At 48.6% G+C, this 19875-nt stretch overlaps 1 long non-coding RNA gene across 1 annotated transcript in view; it reads right to left on the bottom strand.

The window, feature by feature from the left end:
• LOC139264673 (uncharacterized) overlaps window positions 1–18831 on the bottom strand; it is a 73482-nt gene extending 54651 nt beyond the window's left edge. The window contains exon 1 of the long non-coding RNA XR_011593395.1: window positions 18712–18831. This is a non-coding gene — a long non-coding RNA (uncharacterized lncRNA). The remainder of the gene's footprint in view (window positions 1–18711) is intronic.
• Window positions 18832–19875: the final 1044 nt, after the last annotated feature.

The raw sequence follows: 19875 nt of genomic DNA, 5'->3' as shown, positions 1-19875 counted from the left end.
GGTCCCTGTCTTTAGTACGGTTTACAGGTTTTGGCTGTCCCTTACGTTTAGCTGCTGCCCCTGGGTTGAAAAGTTTGCACTGATTTATGTGGAACCACTTTGTTCTCCGGGGCAATTTTATGGCATAGACCATGGGGCTTGCCTTGTCGACAATGTGGTACGGTCCCATGAACAGTGCCTCAAAGACCCCTACTCTAGTGTAGTTCCTTACCATAACCTGGTCCCCTATCTCCCACTCGTGGTGCTTGCGGGGTTCTAGCAGCAATCGGTTGCTCCGATGCTGTTTTCCCATGTTGTTAGCAGCCTGCCAGTGAATCTGTTTAAGGTGTTCAAACAGATTCCTGACAAAGCTGTCCCGGTTCGCTTCCCTCAGCTGACCTTCCATGAGTACCGGGGCTAACACATGGGTGGGGGTTCGCATGGCTCTGCCGGTCATGAGCTCGTACAGGGAGTACCCCGTGCTCTTTGACTGGCTGGCCCAGATCCCCATGAGGACCAGTGGTAGGCCCTCTACCCACCCCTTGGGTGAGTCCCCTGTCTCTCTGCGCAGCCTTTCTTTGATAGTGCAGTTTAAACGCTCCACAGGCCCGGATGACTGCGCGTTGTGGGCGACATGCCATTTTCCTTTGATGCCGAGCACCTTAAGGGTCTCCTGCATCACCTGCCCGGTGAAGTGACTCCCTTAGTCAGACTCCACGTATTGTGGTAGTCCCCATTGAGAGAACACTTCTCTGACCAGGATCCTGGCTGTTCCCAGGGCAGTGGCTGTTCGGCATGGGAAGGCTTCCACCCATTTGGTGAATACATCCACCAATACTAGGCAGTACTTGTAACCTCCCTTGGCAGTGGGTAGGGGCCCGATGTAGTCGATTTGGATCGACTTCCAGGGTCCCTCTACCCTCCTGATAAGTCCCTTAGACACCTTTCTTTTCTGGGGGTTGGGATTGTTGGCTGCGCACACCAGATAGCTAGCGCAGAACTCGCGGACATCTTCCCTGAGTCCTGGCCACCACCCTGCCTGTTCCACTCATTGCCAAGTGGTCTCGGGTCTGGGGTGTCCTGCTCCTGGATCCTCGTGGGCCAGCTGGAGGAACTGTCTCCGGTGTTGTTGTAGTACTACCCATTGCTCCTCCCTGAACAGCATGCCTTCTTTAATGGCAATTGCTGCGGTGCCTTATGGGCCGTCTACCCTTTCCCCTTTTGCTAGCGTGTTCAGGACAGTTTTGAGGATGGGGTCTTGGGTCTGGACCGGTTTTAGGTCCGGGGGCAAAGCTATCCCTACCTTCCCTGCCATCTCTATCCTGCCCCTGACTGCTGCTATGGGTCCTGGGTTGTACGGATCCCAGAGCTTGCCCGTGCGGGCCCCCTGCTTAGCTAACATGTCAGCCTGCTGGTTTCCCTCGCTACGGGGTTCTGTGGTGGAATGTGCCTTTACCTTATGTATGTAGATATTCCCTTCCTCCCCTACAGCTTTCATGATCTTTTCCAGCAGGGGCTTAATTGCCAGGGGTCTCCCGTCTGCGGATGTGTATCGCGGCGAGACCAGATAGCCAGGTACTCCGTACACGAATTGCATGTGAACATACTGTCCGAGCAAATCGTGTATGGGGGAGGGAATTCTTCGGGGTGTGTGACTACATACACCACCGCAGACAGTTCAGCGTGCTGGGCGCTCATAGTACTGGGGAGTTTAATCGCCAGGGCAATGCCTGCCTCGGGGTCAAAAACTCCGCAGCCTGTGAGTCGTTCACCCGCAGATACTGTGCTTGAACACTCCACATAGATCTCTCGGCCTGTGGGGTGTATCCCAGCCCGAAAGCCGATGTTAATTTCCCATACCCCTTCTACGGAACACTGGTGGGCTGTCCCTGGATAAATCATGTTGGCTACGAGTCTTGGCTCACAGAGATCCTTTACCCTTAGGTCCATTTGAGAGAGGAGCGGGGTCCAGCAAGCAATGCGGGCACTGCTCACTGTCCCGTCCTTAATTCTCCCGTCCAGGAGCATCTGGGTGGGCGTATGGTGGGTAAGGAGTGTGATAGGGGACCCTCCTGTGAAGATCAGTGATCGTTTCACAGCCCAGTGAGTGGCTAGGAGGTGCCGCTCACAGTTGGAGTATCCCTTTTCCACATCCGTGAGTATCCTGCAGGAGTAGACCACTAGTCTCAGCCGGCCGTGCCACTCTTGGAGCAGTACTGCACTCAGGCTATCCTCACTGGCTGCTACCTCCAGGAAAAACTCTTTAACCCATCTATGGCCCCTAGAGCTGGCACAGTCTGCAGGTCTTTCTTGAGTTAGATAAATGCTGCCTCGCAACCTTTGTCCCATTCCCACTCCACTCCCTTGTGTAGGAGTCAGTGCAGAGGGGCTGCTGTGGCTGCATAATCTCAATGAAATCTCTGCAGTACCCGGTTAGCCCGAGAAAAGATCTTACTCCTATCACTGTGTTGGGGGCGGGTAACTTCTACACTGCTTCCCTTCTAGCTTTGTCTATGGCTCTTTCCCCAGCGCGCAGAGCCAGTCCCAGGAATTTTACTTCCTTCAGGCCGATTTGTGCCTTCTTGGGGTTTACTTTAAATCCCTCTTCTTTCAGCAGCTCCAGCAGTTCAGCCAGTAGTGGGCCATGCTCCTCCCCCTCATCGGTGAACAGGAGCAGGTCGTCCACATACTGTACTAATTGCTGGGGTCTGCTGAAACTCTTTAAACAGTTGGCCATACACTGATGGAAAATACTGGGGCTGTTGTGGAAGCCCTGGGGGAGACAGTTCCAAGTTTATTGCTGTCCCTTAAAGGTAAAAGCAAACTTGTACTGATCTTCCCTTCTTAAAGGTATGGACCAGAACCCGTTGGAAATATCTAGCACCGTGAAGGTGGTCGCGGAGGCTGGGATACTTCCAATGAGATCGGCGACAGCAGCAACAGTGGGTGCACAGGCGTGGATGTTACGGTTGAGTACTCGATAGTCCACCGTGGCTCTCCAGGAGTTGTCTGGATTCTTAACCGGCCACTAATATGTCCTTACTATACAGTACAAATGCACACGAGGCCCATACTTGAGAGAAGATCACTCTGTGACCAGTAACCTTTATTAGCCAGCACTGAAGTCAAGAAGGTGGGTGGAGCTTCCCCTTTTATACCTGAAAGTCCAGGTTAGGAGTGTCTCCCACAAGTTCACCACCTAGTGGTCAGTGTTCTCACGGTGTACAACTTAGGTCAGTTTATATATGGATTACAATGACAGTTGAATACATGACATCACCTCCCCCCAAAGTCTTATTGGGATCACAGGTTAAGTCTCTCTGGTGGTTTACGCTCCCTTGTCGAGTGCCTGAGTTGGGGCTCTGGTTGTTGGGCGCTGGCCTGAGTGTCTGCTGTTTGCGTTGCCTCAGGCCGGTCCGGACTGCCCACAGTGACTGGGCTCTCCTCCACTTGGTTCCGGTGTTCAGTCACCTGTGGTGGAGTGAACTCTACATCGTGTTCTTCCTCTGCTTCTTCTATGGGGTTGCTGAACCTCCTTTTTGTTTGATCCATGTGTTTGTGGCAGATTTGTCCATTGGTAAGTTTAACGACCAGAATCCTATTCCCCTCTTTGGCAATCACAGTGCTTGTGAGCCATTTGGGCCCTGCAGCGTAGTTGAGGACAAAGACAGGATCATTGACATCAATACATCACGCCCTCGCATTCCTGTCATGTTGGTCACATTGTGACCGGCGCCTGCTCTCAACAATTTCTTTCATGGTGGGGTGTATAAGGGATAACCTGATTTTGAGCATCCTTTTCATTAGCAGCTCTGCAGGTGGAACCCCTGTGAGCGAGTGTGGTCGGGATCTATTGGTCAACAGGAGGCATGATAAGCGGCTTTGTAGGGAACCCCCTTGGATTCTAAGCATCCCCTGTTTGATTATCTGCACTGCTCGTTCCGCCTGGCCTGTTTGAGGCTGGCTTGAATGGTGCCGTTCTGACATGGTTGATACCATTTCCTGCCATGAAGTCCTGGAATTCAATGCTTGTAAAGCACGGGCCATTGTCACTGACCAAGATGTCCGGTAGACCATGGGCGGCGAACACTGCCCGTAGACTTTCTACCGTGGCAGAGGATGTGCTTGAATTTAAAATGTCACACTCGATCCATTTGGAGTAGGCGTCTACTACAACCAAAAGCATTTTTCCCATGAAAGGACCTGCGTAGTCCACATAGATGCGTGACCATGGCTTGGCGGGCCAGGACCAGGGGCTAAGGGGGGGCTTCCCTGGGTGCATTGCCCAGCTGGGCACACGTGTTGCACCTGCGAACACAAAGTTTCAGGTCTGCATCTATCCCTGGCCACCAAACGTGTGACCTGGCAATTGCCTTCATCATGACAATGCCCGGGTGCTCATTGTGGCGTTCTCGGATGAACACCTCCCTGCCCATCTGGGGCATGACTTCTCGGTTTCCCCATAGTAGGCAATCGGCCTGAATCGAGAGTTCATCCTTGCACCTGTGAAATGGTTTAAATTCCTCAGGGCATGCCCCGTACGTGGCTGCCCAGTCTCCATTCAGGACACATTGCTTGACTAAAGACAGCAGCAGGTCTCTATTTGTCCAGACTTTGATCTGATGGGCTGTCACGGGTGAGCCTTCGCTTTTCAAAGCTTCAACAGCCATGACCATCTCAGCAGCATGCTCGGTTGCCCCCTCGGTGGTGGCTAGTGGGAGCCTGCTGAGTGCATCGGCGCAGTTTTCAGTGCCCGATCTGTGCCGAATTGTATAGTCATAGGCGGCTAACATGAGTGCCCAGAGCCGACGCATTTGCATTTATGGCCTTGTTGTCGGCCAAAAGGGACGTTAGGGGTTTGTGATCTGTCTCCAGCTCAAATTTCCTGCCAAACAGGTACTGGTGCATTTTTTTTTACTGCATATACACATGCAAGCGCTTCCTTTTCTACCATTCCGTAGCCCCTTTCTGCCTGGGACAGACTTCTGGAGGCATAAGCTACCGGCTGTAACTGACCCTTGGCATTAACATGCTGCAACACACACCCGACCCCATAGGACAACGCATCGCACGTTAAAACAAGTTTCTTACACCAGTCATATAGCGTTAACAGATTGTTGGAGCATAACAAATCGTGTGCTCTATCAAAAGCCCTTTCCTGGCTGTCCCCCCAGACCCATTCGCGACCTTTGCAGCGTGCTCAATTTGGGAAGAAAGTTCAGGAGCCCCAGGAACGAATGCAGTTCCGTCGTGTTACGGGGTCTGGGTGCTCTCTGGATCGCTTCCGTTTTGGACGCAGTAGTGGATGCAGTAGGTCTGATCCCTCATCCCCAGGAATTCTACCTCTGGAGTTAGGAAGACGCATTTTGCCTTTTTCAGTCGCAGACCTACCCGGTCCAGTCTGCTTAGTACCTCCTCCAGGTTGTGGAGGTGTTCTTCATTATCACAACCCGTGATGAGGATGTCGTCTTCAAAAACCACCATCCTTGGAATCGACTTGAGGTGGCTTTTCATGTTTCGTTGAAAGATCGTGGCGGCCGAGTGAATCCCGAACGGACATCTGTTGTACTCAAACAACCCCTTGTGTGTCGTGATGGTGGTCAGCTTCTTCGACTCACTCGCCAGCTCCTGCGTCATGTAAGCTGAGGTGAGGTCCAATTTTGAAAAAAGTTTGCCACTGGATAGTGTCTCGTAGCGGGTACTGGTCTTGGAGTGACACCTGATTGATGGTGGCCTTGTAATCACCACATATCCTGACCGACCCATCTGCCTTGAGCACCGGCACAATCGGGCTCGCCCAGTCACTGAATTCGACTGGCGAGATGTTGCCTTCCCTCAACAGGCGGTCCAATTCGCCTTCTATCTTTTCCCGCATCACGTACGGCATTGCTCTGGCCTTGTGGTGTACTGGCCTGGCGTCCGGGTTTATGTGAATCACTACCTTGGTCCCCATGAAAGTGCCAATGCCGGGTTGAAATATTGAGTCAAATTTGTCCAGGATCTGTGAGCATGATATTCGCTCCACAGAAGAAATTGCATTAACATTGTTCCATTTCCAGTTCATGACAGCAAGCCAACTTCTCCCCAGCAGTGTGGGACCGTCCCCCGGGACAATCTAGAGTGGCAACCTGTTCTCCGAATCTTTGTGGGTCACGACTACCGTGGTGCTGCCCAGCACTGGAATGATCTCCTTTGAATGTGTCCGTAGCTGTGCGTCAATCGGCAATAATTTTGGACTCCTGGCCTTGGACGCCCACAACTTGTCAAATTGTTTGATACTCATCAGGGACTGGCTGGTCCTCGTGTCTAGCTCCATTGATACTGGGATGCCATTGAGGAGCACTTTCATCATTATCGGTGGCGTCCTGGTGTATGAACTATATATGTGCTCCACATGAACTTGTTGAACTTCAACTTCCAGCGATTTCCCCCAGTGCCCGTTTGGCCTCGTAGGACTTACATCGGACCCATCCTCCTCGTACATCAACCTGACTGCAGGCTTCCTGCAAATAAGCGCCACGTGACCGCTGACGTTGCAGTTTCTGCAGGTATTTTGCTGATACCTGCAAGCTCTGGCTGTGTGTTTGCTTCCACACCTCCAACATGAGCCATTGTTGGAAACAAAAGGTCCATTACCAGTCGATCGTCTCTGACTGTCTCTGTAACTGTCCTTAAGCGCACCATTGACAGGTGTTGATGGCCCCATTACTGGCCACATTGTCCCTTGCGATGGCATGAATCGCCGTTCAGCTAGCCATTGTCTCTGTTGAATTCCCCCTTTGGGTTCGACTACATGCTCGGGCATGTCCGATTGCCCCTGTCTGCCTGGAGCACTGTGTGCCGCATTAACAATGTTGACTCCCAGTCCATTTGCTGCATTCAAACCAAGATTTTTGTCAAACATCATTCTGGTCTCTTCCTCCCCTGAGATAAATATCTGGGCCATTAAAGCCACCGTTTCCAGGGTCAAGTTTTTGGTCTCAATCAGTTTCCTGAAAACCCCAGCGTGCCCGATGCCCTCAATAAAAAAGTCTCGCAGCATCTCCATTCTGCATGCATCTGGGAACTTACATAGGCTCGCCAGTCGCCGGAGGTCTGCCACGAAGTCTGGAACGCTTTGCCCTTCTCGCCGCCAGTGCGTGTAAAACCGATGTCTCGCCATGTGCATGCTGCTCGCCGGTTTAAAGGGTTCCCTGATCAACTTACTGAGCTCTTCAAAAGTTTTGTCCGCCGGCTTCTCTGGCGCTCGAAGGTCCTTCATCCCTCGATCCACAAACCGTCAGATGAGCCCTGCATTTGTCGGCCGAATCCTGTCCCAGCCATTCCTTAGTGACGAAACTTTGTTGTAGTCTCTCAATAAAATCGTCCCAATCGTCACCAACAGTACCTCTCGTCTGTGCTGCTAGTGGCCATGCTCGCGTGGATTAAATCCCAGTTTTTCGTCGCCAATAATATGTCCCTACTATACAGTACAAATGAACACGAGGCCCATACTTGAGAGAAGGTCACTCTGTGACCAGTAACCTTTAGATTAGCCAGTACTGAAGTCAAGAAGATGGGTGGAGCTTCCCCTTTTATACCTGAAAGTCTAGGTTCAGAGTGTCTCCCACAAGTTCACCACCTAGTGGTCAGTGTTCTCACGGTGTACAACTTAGGTCAGTTTATACATGGGTTACAATGACAGTTGAATACATGACAGCCACAATGGAGAGTTCACATGGGGAGCTATCGGTCTCAATACCCCCTGTTTAACCAGCGAACCCAGACTGTTTCCATGTCTGCCTCCGCCTCCCTGGAAAAGTTGTACTGTTTCTGTGGTCGGGTCATGGGGTCCCCATCTATACTAACCTCGACCCCGTTTATTCTCCCACAGTCGTGTTTGTGAGTGGCAAAAGCTGCAAGGTTTTTCCTCACATACTCTTGATATTCTACAGGGGTGTTACTGACCAGTAATTCAAGGTCGTAACCCTCCTTTGGTTTCATGGTGCACACCGTCCCTTTTCCCTGTTTTCCCGGGATAACCATCACCTCACTCTCCTGTCCCATACAGACTGACCTCCAGTGGTTTTTTAAATCCACTAGGATCCAGTGGCCTCGGATGAAGTCAGCCCCCAGGATCCCTCTCCCTTCCTGCTTCCACTTCATCAGGAAAAAAGTCCACTTGGTGTGGAGTGTATCTAAATGAATGGAGAGCGGAACGGAGAATGAGCCGGTCTGTTCAGTGTCTGTGAAACCCACCAAGCTGTAGGGGACCCCGTTAGACAGAGGTGAGGCAGCGGGGTTTCGTAACCCTCCTTTGGTTTCATGGTGCACACCGTCCCTTTTCCCTGTTTTCCCGGGATAACCATCACCTCACTCTCCTGTCCCATACAGACTGACCTCCAGTGGTTTTTTAAATCCACTAGGATCCAGTGGCCTCGGATGAAGTCAGCCCCCAGGATCCCTCTCCCTTCCTGCTTCCACTTCATCAGGAAAAAAGTCCACTTGGTGTGGAGTGTATCTAAATGAATGGAGAGCGGAACGGAGAATGAGCCGGTCTGTTCAGTGTCTGTGAAACCCACCAAGCTGTAGGGGACCCCGTTAGACAGAGGTGAGGCAGCGGGGTTAGCTACATAGACAAGGGAGCTTGAGGCACCGGTGTCCAGCAGGTAAGTCCCTTTCACCTTTTCCACTTCCATCTGTACGGTCGGTCTCCCCCACGCATCATACTCGAGGGCATACAGGTGGACAGGCTGTGCCTGTCCTAGTCACGGTTTTGGTTGGGAGGGGGCAGATGGGATTTCGGTACCGGTGACGGTGGCTACCTTCCCAGGGCCATCTAACATGGCTCGGAGCGCAGTTAAAAAGATATCGAATGACTGGGGAGGGACTGGCTTATCTGTCTCGGTCTTTTGGACAGGGGCTGGAGAATTCTTTCCTGCGCTATTCTTCCAAGGATTTTTACAATCTGTTCTCCACTGCCCACTCTTTCCGCACCCAAAGCAGGTAAGTTTTGTATCGGAGGGGTTGCCCCTCTCGTGTCGCCATTTCCTCTTGTCTTGGGTAGGTCAGATTTCGTGAACCCTTCCCTTTTGTGGGTGCTCTTCTGTCCCTCTGCCGTTTCTGTAAGCTAGGGTCAGTTGCCTAAGCATTCCCTATTCTATGGCTTGGAAATCTCTGGGGTCGAACCAGGCCTCCGCCTTGGTTCTTATTATGGGTAAACTGTTAGCTTCAGAGCCAGTGTGCTAATTCGTCAGGGTTTAAGTGATCCTTGTCTATGTCCCCACTACGGGCGCTTTTGTACACTGGCCACAATCGGCCTGCGAAAGCCTGTGGGGTTTCTCCTGTGAGCTGCACTGTTTTCTCTACTCTATAGAAGGGACTCCTGTCGTTGCAGCTCATAGCTTCTAAAATGTCCTTTTGGACAGCAGCAAGTGTTTTCTGTCCTCTTTTGTTCTCAGTAGAGAGGGATTGGTACAATTTGCTGTCTAGAGATAGGAGAAGCAGCTTTACCATTTCTGCATCATCGCACCCTTTAATATCCCCTGCCTGTTCTGCTTCCACAAAGTGAACCGAGGGGTCTCCCTGTGGAGCTAGCTTTCCCAGGTGGCTTATCATAGCCCTAAGCTAGTGGGGAGTATGGGTGACCACAAACTGACCTTCCAGGGGCCCTGGACCCCAGTTAAGGGTGGGCGGACCAAACTTCTGTTGCCGGACCGGGCACATTGGCCCTGGTTCTGGCTCTCCCTGTTCTGGCTCGCCGCCCTCTCCTCCCTGTGGCCAAGCCGAGCTGGTGGTGGTTCACTATCCCTGTCCGCCCCGCAACTGACTTGCCCCTCCTGCTGCTGCACCGGTGTAGTCACCGGTGCCAGAGGTAGTGGCCGGGTAGTTTCATCCTTCTCTTCCAGGTTTACCTGGGGCGTACCCGGGCTTATTAGGCATACCATGCCTTTTGCCTTGGACAGAGCAAGGTTTAAACTGTTAATTTGTTGCTGGCAGGGACCGTGGTCTCCCGATTCAAACCCATTAGTGCTAGTTACTTTATACGTTGCTTGCACATCTTTTACTTGTAGGGTGAGGCGATTGCTTTCCTCCCTCAGTGATTTTTCATTACTTTTGGCCTCGGTAACCAGACATTGAAAATAGTCCTGACTGTTTTTAAACCTTTCCATTATTTGGGTCCTTTCCTGTTTTAGCTTATGGAGTTCTCCTGATAATCTTTCTTCTGACATAACCCTTTCCTGGTAGCTCTCTGCACATTCCCATAACTCTGCCTGTAATGTTTCATTCATTCTGACTAGCAGTTGGACCTGTCGCTGTAGACAGGCCAACCAAATTGCTTTCCCTACTGCTTCTTTGTGATATTTACTTGCTGTCCACTGGGCTGCAGCATCAGCCAGACGCTCAGCGCGCAATAGACTAAGCACCCATTCTTTAGTGACATTCACTTTCTTATACATATAGGAGGAAATCCTCTCTTCCATTTTGGTTCTTTGCCCCAAACCAGCACTCTCCACATCACACCCCGTGGCCCAGAGTCCTGCCACGGTCACCATTTTGTAAGGGGGGGGGGGGGGTGACGGTGGTGTGGGGTGTGTGTAGTCTAGGCAATACAGGCTTATTACTCTAGTAAGAAAATACATGGCCAAACTTACAATCACTCTAATAAAGAACAATACAAGGAAAGGTACAAGGTCAAACTTAAAATCACTAATAAAGTACCATACACTACATATTCAGAGGGGGGTTGCAGTAAAATTATACCTCCCATCTCCCAATACCTAATTCTAGCTAGGTTAGACTCCAGGGCAGCAGGGATTTATGCTTACCAATCCTTTTGATAGTTAATGGTAGATGGTGATGTTCTTCCTTCCTTCAGGACTTCAAGACTTCGAGCTGGAGAAGTTAGTTTTACAACTATCACGTTGGTTTCTCTCCTTGTCTTTCTAACCTTGTCTAACCTCTGTTGAAAACAGTGGCCAGTTATACGATTTCAGTGTTCTAATCTTGCCACCAAATCTCTTCACAATCCTTTGTATAATTTTGGCGGGCTTGGTTCTTCTTTGTAATATTTTGTCGGGCTCGTTAAAGTTGATATGTCTTGGGTGGGTTGATCTTCGAGAAACTGTTTCCTGATGGAAAAATTAGTTTGGTAATTGCAATGTCCTTTTGTGCTTAGTCTTTCGCATACAGGCTGGATTGGGCCTCTTTGTGATGTATATGCTGAAATGGTTTGTCCAGACCCATGTTGATGGGGAGCCACCTCTGGGTGATTTTGTGATGGTAATGTCTCTTGTGGAGGAAGATTTCCAAATACTCATTCTTCCAGACAGGATACCTCATTCCTCACAACCAGACGGTTCCAATAATCAAGTGGGCTTCCTTTGTTCCCTAGGTCCGCCCACAGGCTTGAATTTGTCTTGTAAAAGTTCATAATTCTATTAAAGTTCGTAGTTTCTTCCATAATCCCTTTAGAGTTCCAAACTTTTCGGTAGATAGTCCCAAATTAAATTTCCTTTCGAATGAGTCCAAACACAGTGGGGGGTTTCTGGTGACTTTTGCTCTCTGCACATTTTCAGCATTCCGAAGGGACCGTTCCATCCACGACACCTGGTCCACTCCTTAATCACCCGCTCCCCTCCCCACGGCACCTTCCATGCAAGCACAGGAGATGCAACACCTGCCCTTTTATCTCCTCCCTTCCCACCTTCCAGGGGCCCAAACATTCCTTTGACATTTACTTGTACTTTTTCCAATTTAGTATACTGTATCTGCTGCTCTATGTGGTTCTCTCTACACTGGGGAGACCAAATGGATATTGGGTGACTGTTTTGCGGAACACCTCCATTCAGTCCGCAAGGCGTGATCCCGTGCTTCTGGTTGCTTGTCACTTTAACTCTCTGCTCCACTCTCACTCTGACCTCTCTGTCCTCGACCTCCTACACTGCTCCAATGAATCTCAACGTAAGCTCGAGGAAGAGCACCCCATGTTTCGAATAGACACTTTACAGCCTTCCAGACTCATCACTGAGTTCAACAATTTCAGGTCATAACCATTGCCCCATATTTTCTGATGGTAGTTGTTGATGATTCTAGACCCATCTTTTGTTTCTATATTTGTCTCATTATCATCTCCAGAACCAGGGGTCACAGTCTAAGGATAAGGGGTAAGCCATTTAGGACCGAGATGAGGAGAAACTTCTTCACCCAGAGAGTGGTGAACCTGTGGAATTCTCTACCACAGAAAGTTGTTGAGGCCAATTCACTAAATATATTCAAAAAGGAGTTAGATGAAGTCCTTACTACTAGGGGAATCAAGAGATATGGCGAGAAAGCAGGAATGGGGTACTGAAGTTGCATGTTCAGCCATGAACTCATTGAATGGCGGTGCAGGCTAGAAGGGCCGAATGGCCTACTCCTGCACCTATTTTCTATGTTTCTATGTTTCTATCTCCTTTTGCCTTGCACCATCAACCCTTTTGTCATTTAACCTTTCCTGCCTCCCACCCACAGACCTTCCCTTTTGTTCTTTCCTCCCTTCTTCCTGTACCAGCTTCTGCACTTGGTTAAACCGAAAGATCATCGACCTGAAACATTAACTCTGTTTCTCCTCCACAGATGCTGCCTGACCTGTTGAGTAATTCTGTTTTTATTAGAGTTAGGGGCACCTGTTTTAATGAAGAGGCAGGTTTAACAGCACTGTGGGTGCAGGGGGGGGGCGGGGGGGCAGGGGGAGGTGGTGAACCTAGGCTTTGTTAGCACTGGGTGATGGTCCTAAGAGTTGCAGCATTGAGGTGGGGATCCTAGAATTTGGCAGCAATAGTAAAATGGGATAAGTGAAATTTAAGATCTATCTCAATGGTGGATTCATCGGATCTGTTAGCAGTGGGAGTGTTATATATGCAATAAAGGTTCAAACTAAGTACTGTTTAATTAAGCAAGGTACGATCTTGGCTGTGCTTTATTTAGTCCCAAAGTGACTGACTCACAAAATGGCTGGCCTTTTATACCAGAGCAGCACCATGTGCGTGCTGCTCAGTGGCCTCCAACAATAACACCATCTGGTGGCTACAAACAACATGTACATACATGACAGGGACGGACAAGGGCACGGGTCTGTTGGCATTGATGGGAATCTGGGTCTGGGAGCACGAGAGTTGCCAACTCTCCAAACCCAGAGTCTGCAGGAATTAATGACTAAGCGCCAGGTCATTGCTGTGAGCATCCCAGGAAAAAAATAATCGACGCAATAAAAATTGTTTACTTTTTTTAAAACATTTTGTTTATTGGTTATAAAAATTTTGGACATGGGGTGGAAAAAAGGCTGTAGACTGACAGAGAGGAATCATCCAATTCGGAAATTAACAGTCTATTCACTTTCCGATTGGCATAGGAAGTTGGACATGTGAGGTGACCAATGTGGAGGCGGGTGTTTGGAGGTAGGTCATGTGGCGAAATAAACCTCCACGAATATGTCCAACCAGAATTGGCAAACCTATTGGTTTGTAACTTTCTAGCAGATCTATACAAACACAATTAATTGCTTTGTGACTGCTTCCTGGGAAAAAAAATGATTTTCTTGGATAAATAACTATCACAGCTGCAAATATATATAGATTTGATTCTCAATCTCGACATCTCCGGAATGGTCAATAAACACAGGACTGTTTTAATAAAATGTACTTTTATTTTGAACTGGCAAAGGTCAATCAGAATTTTTTGCATCTTTTGAAAAATGAATGCTTGCAATCAACATTTTCTGTAAATGGCAGAAATAGCTTGCCTTGTTATCAGGATAATATTGGGAAATCACACTAGACAGCATATATTCTGTATGCAACTCACCCAGAGCGGTTATGTAAGCAGGTGTCTAACCACTAATGTGTTTTCAAATTATAAATGTGAACAATGGGACATTTTCTCTCTCTCTCTCATAACTTGACACACTTTCTAAGTTAAAAATGAAATGAATTCATTTAATAGTGAAAAACATACTCGAATTCATTGTCTTGTTTGTATTCAAATAATTTTAAAAACCCTCAAACTTTCTCTTTCACAGACTTTTTGCTTAAACATTCAATATAAATTGTGTCTGAAAATAAAGCTTTTGAAATTTGTCTTCGAACTTATTTTCAAATAATTTTGAATAAGAACCAAATGGTTTATGCTGGAGGTTGAAGAGGAGCATTTTACTAGTTGGGCTGGGGAAATACTATTATTGTATCTTGGGAAATTGTGCATATTACACATGCTCAGACTGCAAGATATGCCTTTAACTGGAAGAATCCCAGGTCTGAGCAAAAAAATATCAAGTCCAAGTCCATGCTTTTGGAAAAAGGCTGAGGCCTTAAATAAAAACATTCATGAAGCTACTCACATGAAAAAGACAGTTTTGCAGTTAAGTTTGTATAATAGGTCATTTTAATATCTTTTTATGTTACCTATTTTGGACATTAGAGTCAAAAATCAGCTGATTTATTTGAAATTATTTTTGGAAAAAATCATGCAACTGGCTCACCTTCTCCCTTCTTCTATTGGTAGGTTTTCTTGACTGGTCATTCAGAATTGTTTTTTTTTTGTAAGTCCTTAGTTTCTTATTGGTAGTTTTCTAGCTACTTTACTGTAGTATAATGACTCCACGAAGTAAGGGTATTGTACTTGAACTGGAGTGACCTTAGTACGTTTAGTGCAGCTTCTTGAGTGAGGACACAGTGAGGTGAGCTCCCTTTTATACTTGGTTACCTGCAGTGTGCAGGTGACCCTTAGATCTCCACCAGTAGCACCCTTTGGTACAGGTATGGTGTTTCCAGGGTGAAGATACATTCAGTGGTCAAGTGTTACTGTACATACATTATACATACAACACTCCCCCCTAAGTCTTGTGCCACAGGCTTTTGCACTGTGTGCTCTGGCCCTCAACTTGAGTGCCCAAAGCCCTTGAACTTTGTCTTTACTTGGGAATGGCTCTCTCTCTGTGGACCCCCAAGTCCTTATTACGGTCAGAGCCAATGTATCATGAATGCTAATGATAAAATGAGAGATGATGTCGGGTTCTACATGTATGCTGACAAAGCCAAAGGCAACCTCCCGTGGGAAGCACCCAGGTCCAGTGGGCTACCCAATCATGTAGCCTGCGCCTCCGGGACCAATGAGAAGTGGTCGGCAGTGGATGGTTGGAGATTGTACTGAGTGTTGTGTGGGCTCTAGGTGTGATCCATGTGTTCATGGCTCATACATCCATTCCCCCACCGCCCCCGCCCCATGCATAGACCATTTGTGTGGCTCAACACCTGCATTGGCATACATATATAGTGAGTAAGGAATCAGATTGGTTATGTCACTGTTTTTGAGTTCAGCAGCGGTGGAGCAAGTACATGTTATAGGTAAGGTACATTCGTGGTATTGTCTGGGTGGGTGAGGACGTTTAGTGGTGAGCAGAACCACAGGGGTGTGTGGCCTCCCTGTCCTCCATTGAGGGCTGCAGGGTCGCCCATTGTTATTTGTCTTTACACTTTCACATTTGCCCATTACATCACTTTCCTGTGTACTATCAGTATCTCTGTGCAAGGTTACATTTGGATACCTGCCTTTGTTAGTTACATTTTTCTCATTAGCATTACCAGCATCACTGTTCAACAGTACATTTATATACTTGCATTCATTAATTACACCTTTATCATTAGTGTCACCGGCATCGCTGTACCAAGAGTGGAACTGTCCCTTTAATTGTTTTGGGTTGCCCGTCTTCTTTAAAAGGGCCTTGCAATCTTTACCCCAATCCGGTTCGCTGCTCAGCATCACGTGTTGCTCCCTCAATGCTGCTCCTCGTGGTCTGATCGCGGCCACCTTGATTTCAGGTGCTTCACCTCGTGGTGCGGGCGCCATCTTCTTTCTCTCCACGAGGTAAGCTGTGGTGATCCTTTTCTCCACAGGTTCTGCCATGGAAGCCGGGCATCTACCTTCTGCACTAATGTTTCCTCAGAGTCCTGCCACTGGAGCCGAGAAGGTGGGGTCTTGTCGTTCAGGTTGGAGCATCTCACCATTGAGTTGTGCAGTCTGTGTCGTCACCACACAGTTGAGCTGGACAGTAGGATTTCTAGGTGCTGCGATGGATCCAAGTTTGGGGCAGCATAGGACGTCAATCGCTGGGACCTGGAGGCTTTCGCAGCTCCAACAGATTTGGATTTGCTTCATCCCTCTTCTTCCCAGCAGCGTTGGACCATCACCGGCAACGATCCACAAAGGTAGCTTGGGCATCATGCCACCATGGGATATCTGAACATCCATGCTGCCAATGACTGGGATGGAGACTTTTGTGTAAGTGAGCAGATTCGCCTGGATTGGGAGCATTTTGGGTCATTTGGCGGGATTGTCCCAGAGTTTCTCGAAGACCATCTGATTCATCAGCGATTGGCTTGCCCCTGTGTCGATCTCCATCGAGGCTGGAACATCGTTGATTTCTATTTCTATTTTCCACGGGGATCTCTCGGTGGAGCAGGTATATACTCCGTACACCTCTTCCAGGGGCTGAGCCACTTCATAGACTTTCTCTTCGTCTTCATCAGCGCTGGAGCCTGGGTGATCGGCCAACTCTTCAATGACTCAGTGAGTAAAATTTCTTCTACACATTCGCTGGAGATGACCTTTAGTGTTACAGCCTTTGCAAGTATCATCTTTGTATCGGCACTGGTGGGCCCTGTGATTTCCTCCACAGCGCCAGCACGGGACTAACTGTTTGGCCCCATGTGGCGGACTCAGGGTTGCGGGACTTGGGGCAGCAGCCTTGCCTCTGAAAGGCGCCATTCGGTTCACTGTACTCGTTGGGTTAGAGTCCTGGGGGTGAGTCATCATCCTCTTGGAATCGCAGACCGAAATCATGAATGCCTAGCTCACTTTGATTGCGGAAACTACGGTCACCCTGCAGAAGGCAGAGAGCAGCTTGCGGAGAAGGCCCTCGTGGCCGATTCCAATAACGAAGATGTCCCTTAGTGCTTCAGTGAGGTGGTCGCCAAAATTACACAGTGCAGCCAATCTTCTCAGATCTGCAACATATTTAGCAATTTCTTGGCCTTCGGGCCGCCGGTTCGTGTAGAACCGGTGTCTGGCTGCGAGGATGCTCTCTTTAGGTTTGAGTTGTTCTTGTATTAAAGTTACAAGCTCCGCGTAAGTTTTGGTTGTCGTCTTCGCTGGGGCTAGCAGGCCCCTGATGAGGCCGTGGACAGTGGGCCCACAACTGCTGAGCAGGATGGCTCTGCACTTATCAACCAGCGAGGTCGGTGTGTCTCCAGCCAAGTCGCTTGCAATGAAAAAGTGTTCGAGCCTTTCCATAAAGGCATCCCAATCTTCCCCATCAGCGAATTGTTGGAAGTTGCTTAGGTTAGACATGTGTGTGGAAATTCGTAATCTTGTCACCAGTTGTGGTATATGCAAGCACTCTAATAATGACTCCACGAGGTAAGGGTATTGTACTTGAACTGTAGTGACCTTAATCTGTTTACTGCAGCTCCTTGAGTGAGGACACAATGAGGTGAGCTCCCTTTTATACTTGGTTACCTGCAGTGTGCAGGAACCCTTAGGTCACCACCAGTAGCACCCTCTGGTGGTACAGGTATGGTGTATAGAGTGTGAAGGTACATTCAGTGGTCTATTGTTACTGTACATACATTTTACATACATAACATTTGCATTCATATGTTCTCCACCTCTTTAGATTTCATTTTATGCTGTTTTGCTTTGAGCCAATCAACAAAGTATGACAGCGAATGTGTGATGACAAAAGCACGACGTTACTTGAAGTAAGTATTACACAGCAGGAAATGCATGCAGACCGAAGACTTAATGGGCCAGAATTTGCTGTCATTTATGTGTAAATAGTACAGCAACTTCAGGCAAGGGGCAGATACGCAGTTAGATGCACATATCCAACAGTTGCTGTCCAATTCCACTGTTAGCTTCGAGAAAACGGCACCTCACTGTCTGCTTCACCATTGACATGCATTGAATGAAGTTGCTGTATTTGCACGGTAGAGACGAACTAAACCTGTTGCAGATATAGGGCTAGTAATTAATACTCGTTTAACGATGTGATAATTGTTCATTACTGCCAATCAACATCACTGATATCTCATTCCTTCACGTTTTTAATTTTGGGGGGAAATTTTAAGTCATTTTTAATTTTACATGTTTTTCTTTCTTTTCCTTTGTTTTTCTCTCTTAATCCAAACATGCTTCCCTTCTCTTTATTCATCTTTCTGTACCTGATTTGACATTGAATTCACCCCCTTTAATTCACCCTCCTCAGTCCTTGCTGGGTTTATTTCCCAATCGTTAAATCTCCTTGGTTAATGAGCGAAACTGTTGCTTGCTCTGTGCACTCAGGTTCTCGCTGCGCCATTATCCGCTTGCATTTTCAGCAACTTTATGGGCAAAATATCTTTTGAGCTGAAGGGTGCAAGGGCAAGTCTGACTAATGGCAGATGGCGTTAACTGCCCTGCTACAGCAACATTTGTGGTAAATCGTCCAGCAACTTGTGACAAGGAAGAGATGCCGCGTGAATTTTGAATCGCCACACATTGCTGGATGATTTGTGCTGCTCCGTCGTTCGACTTGCGGAAAACGCCAGCTCGGCCACAATCTCCCTGTGAGGTTCAAAACATTGCGGCATTTGTGCATTGATTACCAATTAAATTTGCCACAAAGTTCGGGCTGCTACTCTAAAAGCATAAGGATTTGTTAAGAGCTAAGACACATACCCTGTATCAGCCATGATCTAACTGCGTGGGGGGACCGGCTCGAAGGGCTGAATGGCCAGCATGCTGCTGTTCCCATGTCCCACTGCTTTTAGGTGTCCCCGCTGGCTGCCGGAAATCAGCGCTGGATTAATGCAAAGAAGGATCCTGCACCGGTTTCGGGACGCTTCTGAAAAATGCGTGAAAAACTTAAGTGGAGCATGCGCCGTGCAAACTTCGACTAGTTTTTCCAGTTCGACGGCGTCCTAAATAGTGGTCCTCCACTGAAGGCTGCTGCCGAAATAGTCGGGGAAAATGTGTCTTTCCCGGCTCCAAAGCACTACTGCTGGCCGGTGCTCGGCCCTCCTGCATTTGCTTCCGTCCACCGCTCGCCGATGCACCATGCCCAAATTTGATCCCCGAAGGTGGGCAAGCTGCCTCTGCAGACAAGAAGCTTGCCTCCATTATTAAAATGAGGCCTGCAGCCCACTTTCGGATGAGCCTCAGGCTCCAGCTACACATTCTGCAAGATCCCGAGTAGGGACCCGACAGTTGAGACCGGGGGGGGCATCAAGCCCATGGTTGTTTGTCGCCCCAAGGGAGGAACCTCTCCTCTCCCACCCCAATATCATTGGTAGCAGTTGGAGTTAGCGATGTAAAATCAGGGCATGTGGTTCCTCGTGAGCGGTGAGAATGCTCTGATTCTGTTCTTTTCTTCCCCATTTGCCCACCAGTGGAAACTATTTTTCACTACCCACAGTAAAGTCCCCAGGTTTCAATCACCTGGCTGTTCCTGTCTCGGCATCGCTCCCACTCACCACATTGCTGTTGCTGGTGCTCCCAGCTCTGCAGGAAACGCTGGGCACCATTCCCACTCAGCCCCCACTACATTTCCCTGTATTATTTATGCCACTCCCCCCGTCCCCCAACCCAAGCAGATCATACCCTGGGTCATTTCTATTACAAAGTCCTTTTTTACATGGACAGGTGGTTAGCCTGACTCTCAACTCACTACCAAGAGAACAGGCTAGATGTGATAGGGAATCGCCACTCATTGGGGTGGACAGAACTGACATCAAGGTGTTCACACCAGATTAAGAAATGACCATGGAAGTCACTTTAGTCTTGCTGTGTGAGATGGTGAAGTTGGGGGCAGGTTATTGGCTGTACAGCTATGCAGTCACCATG

Source organism: Pristiophorus japonicus, chromosome 5 (genome assembly GCF_044704955.1).
Source record: "Pristiophorus japonicus isolate sPriJap1 chromosome 5, sPriJap1.hap1, whole genome shotgun sequence".
In the NCBI taxonomy this organism is placed as follows: domain Eukaryota; kingdom Metazoa; phylum Chordata; class Chondrichthyes; family Pristiophoridae; genus Pristiophorus; species Pristiophorus japonicus.
This window is presented reverse-complemented; position numbering and strand designations above follow the sequence as displayed.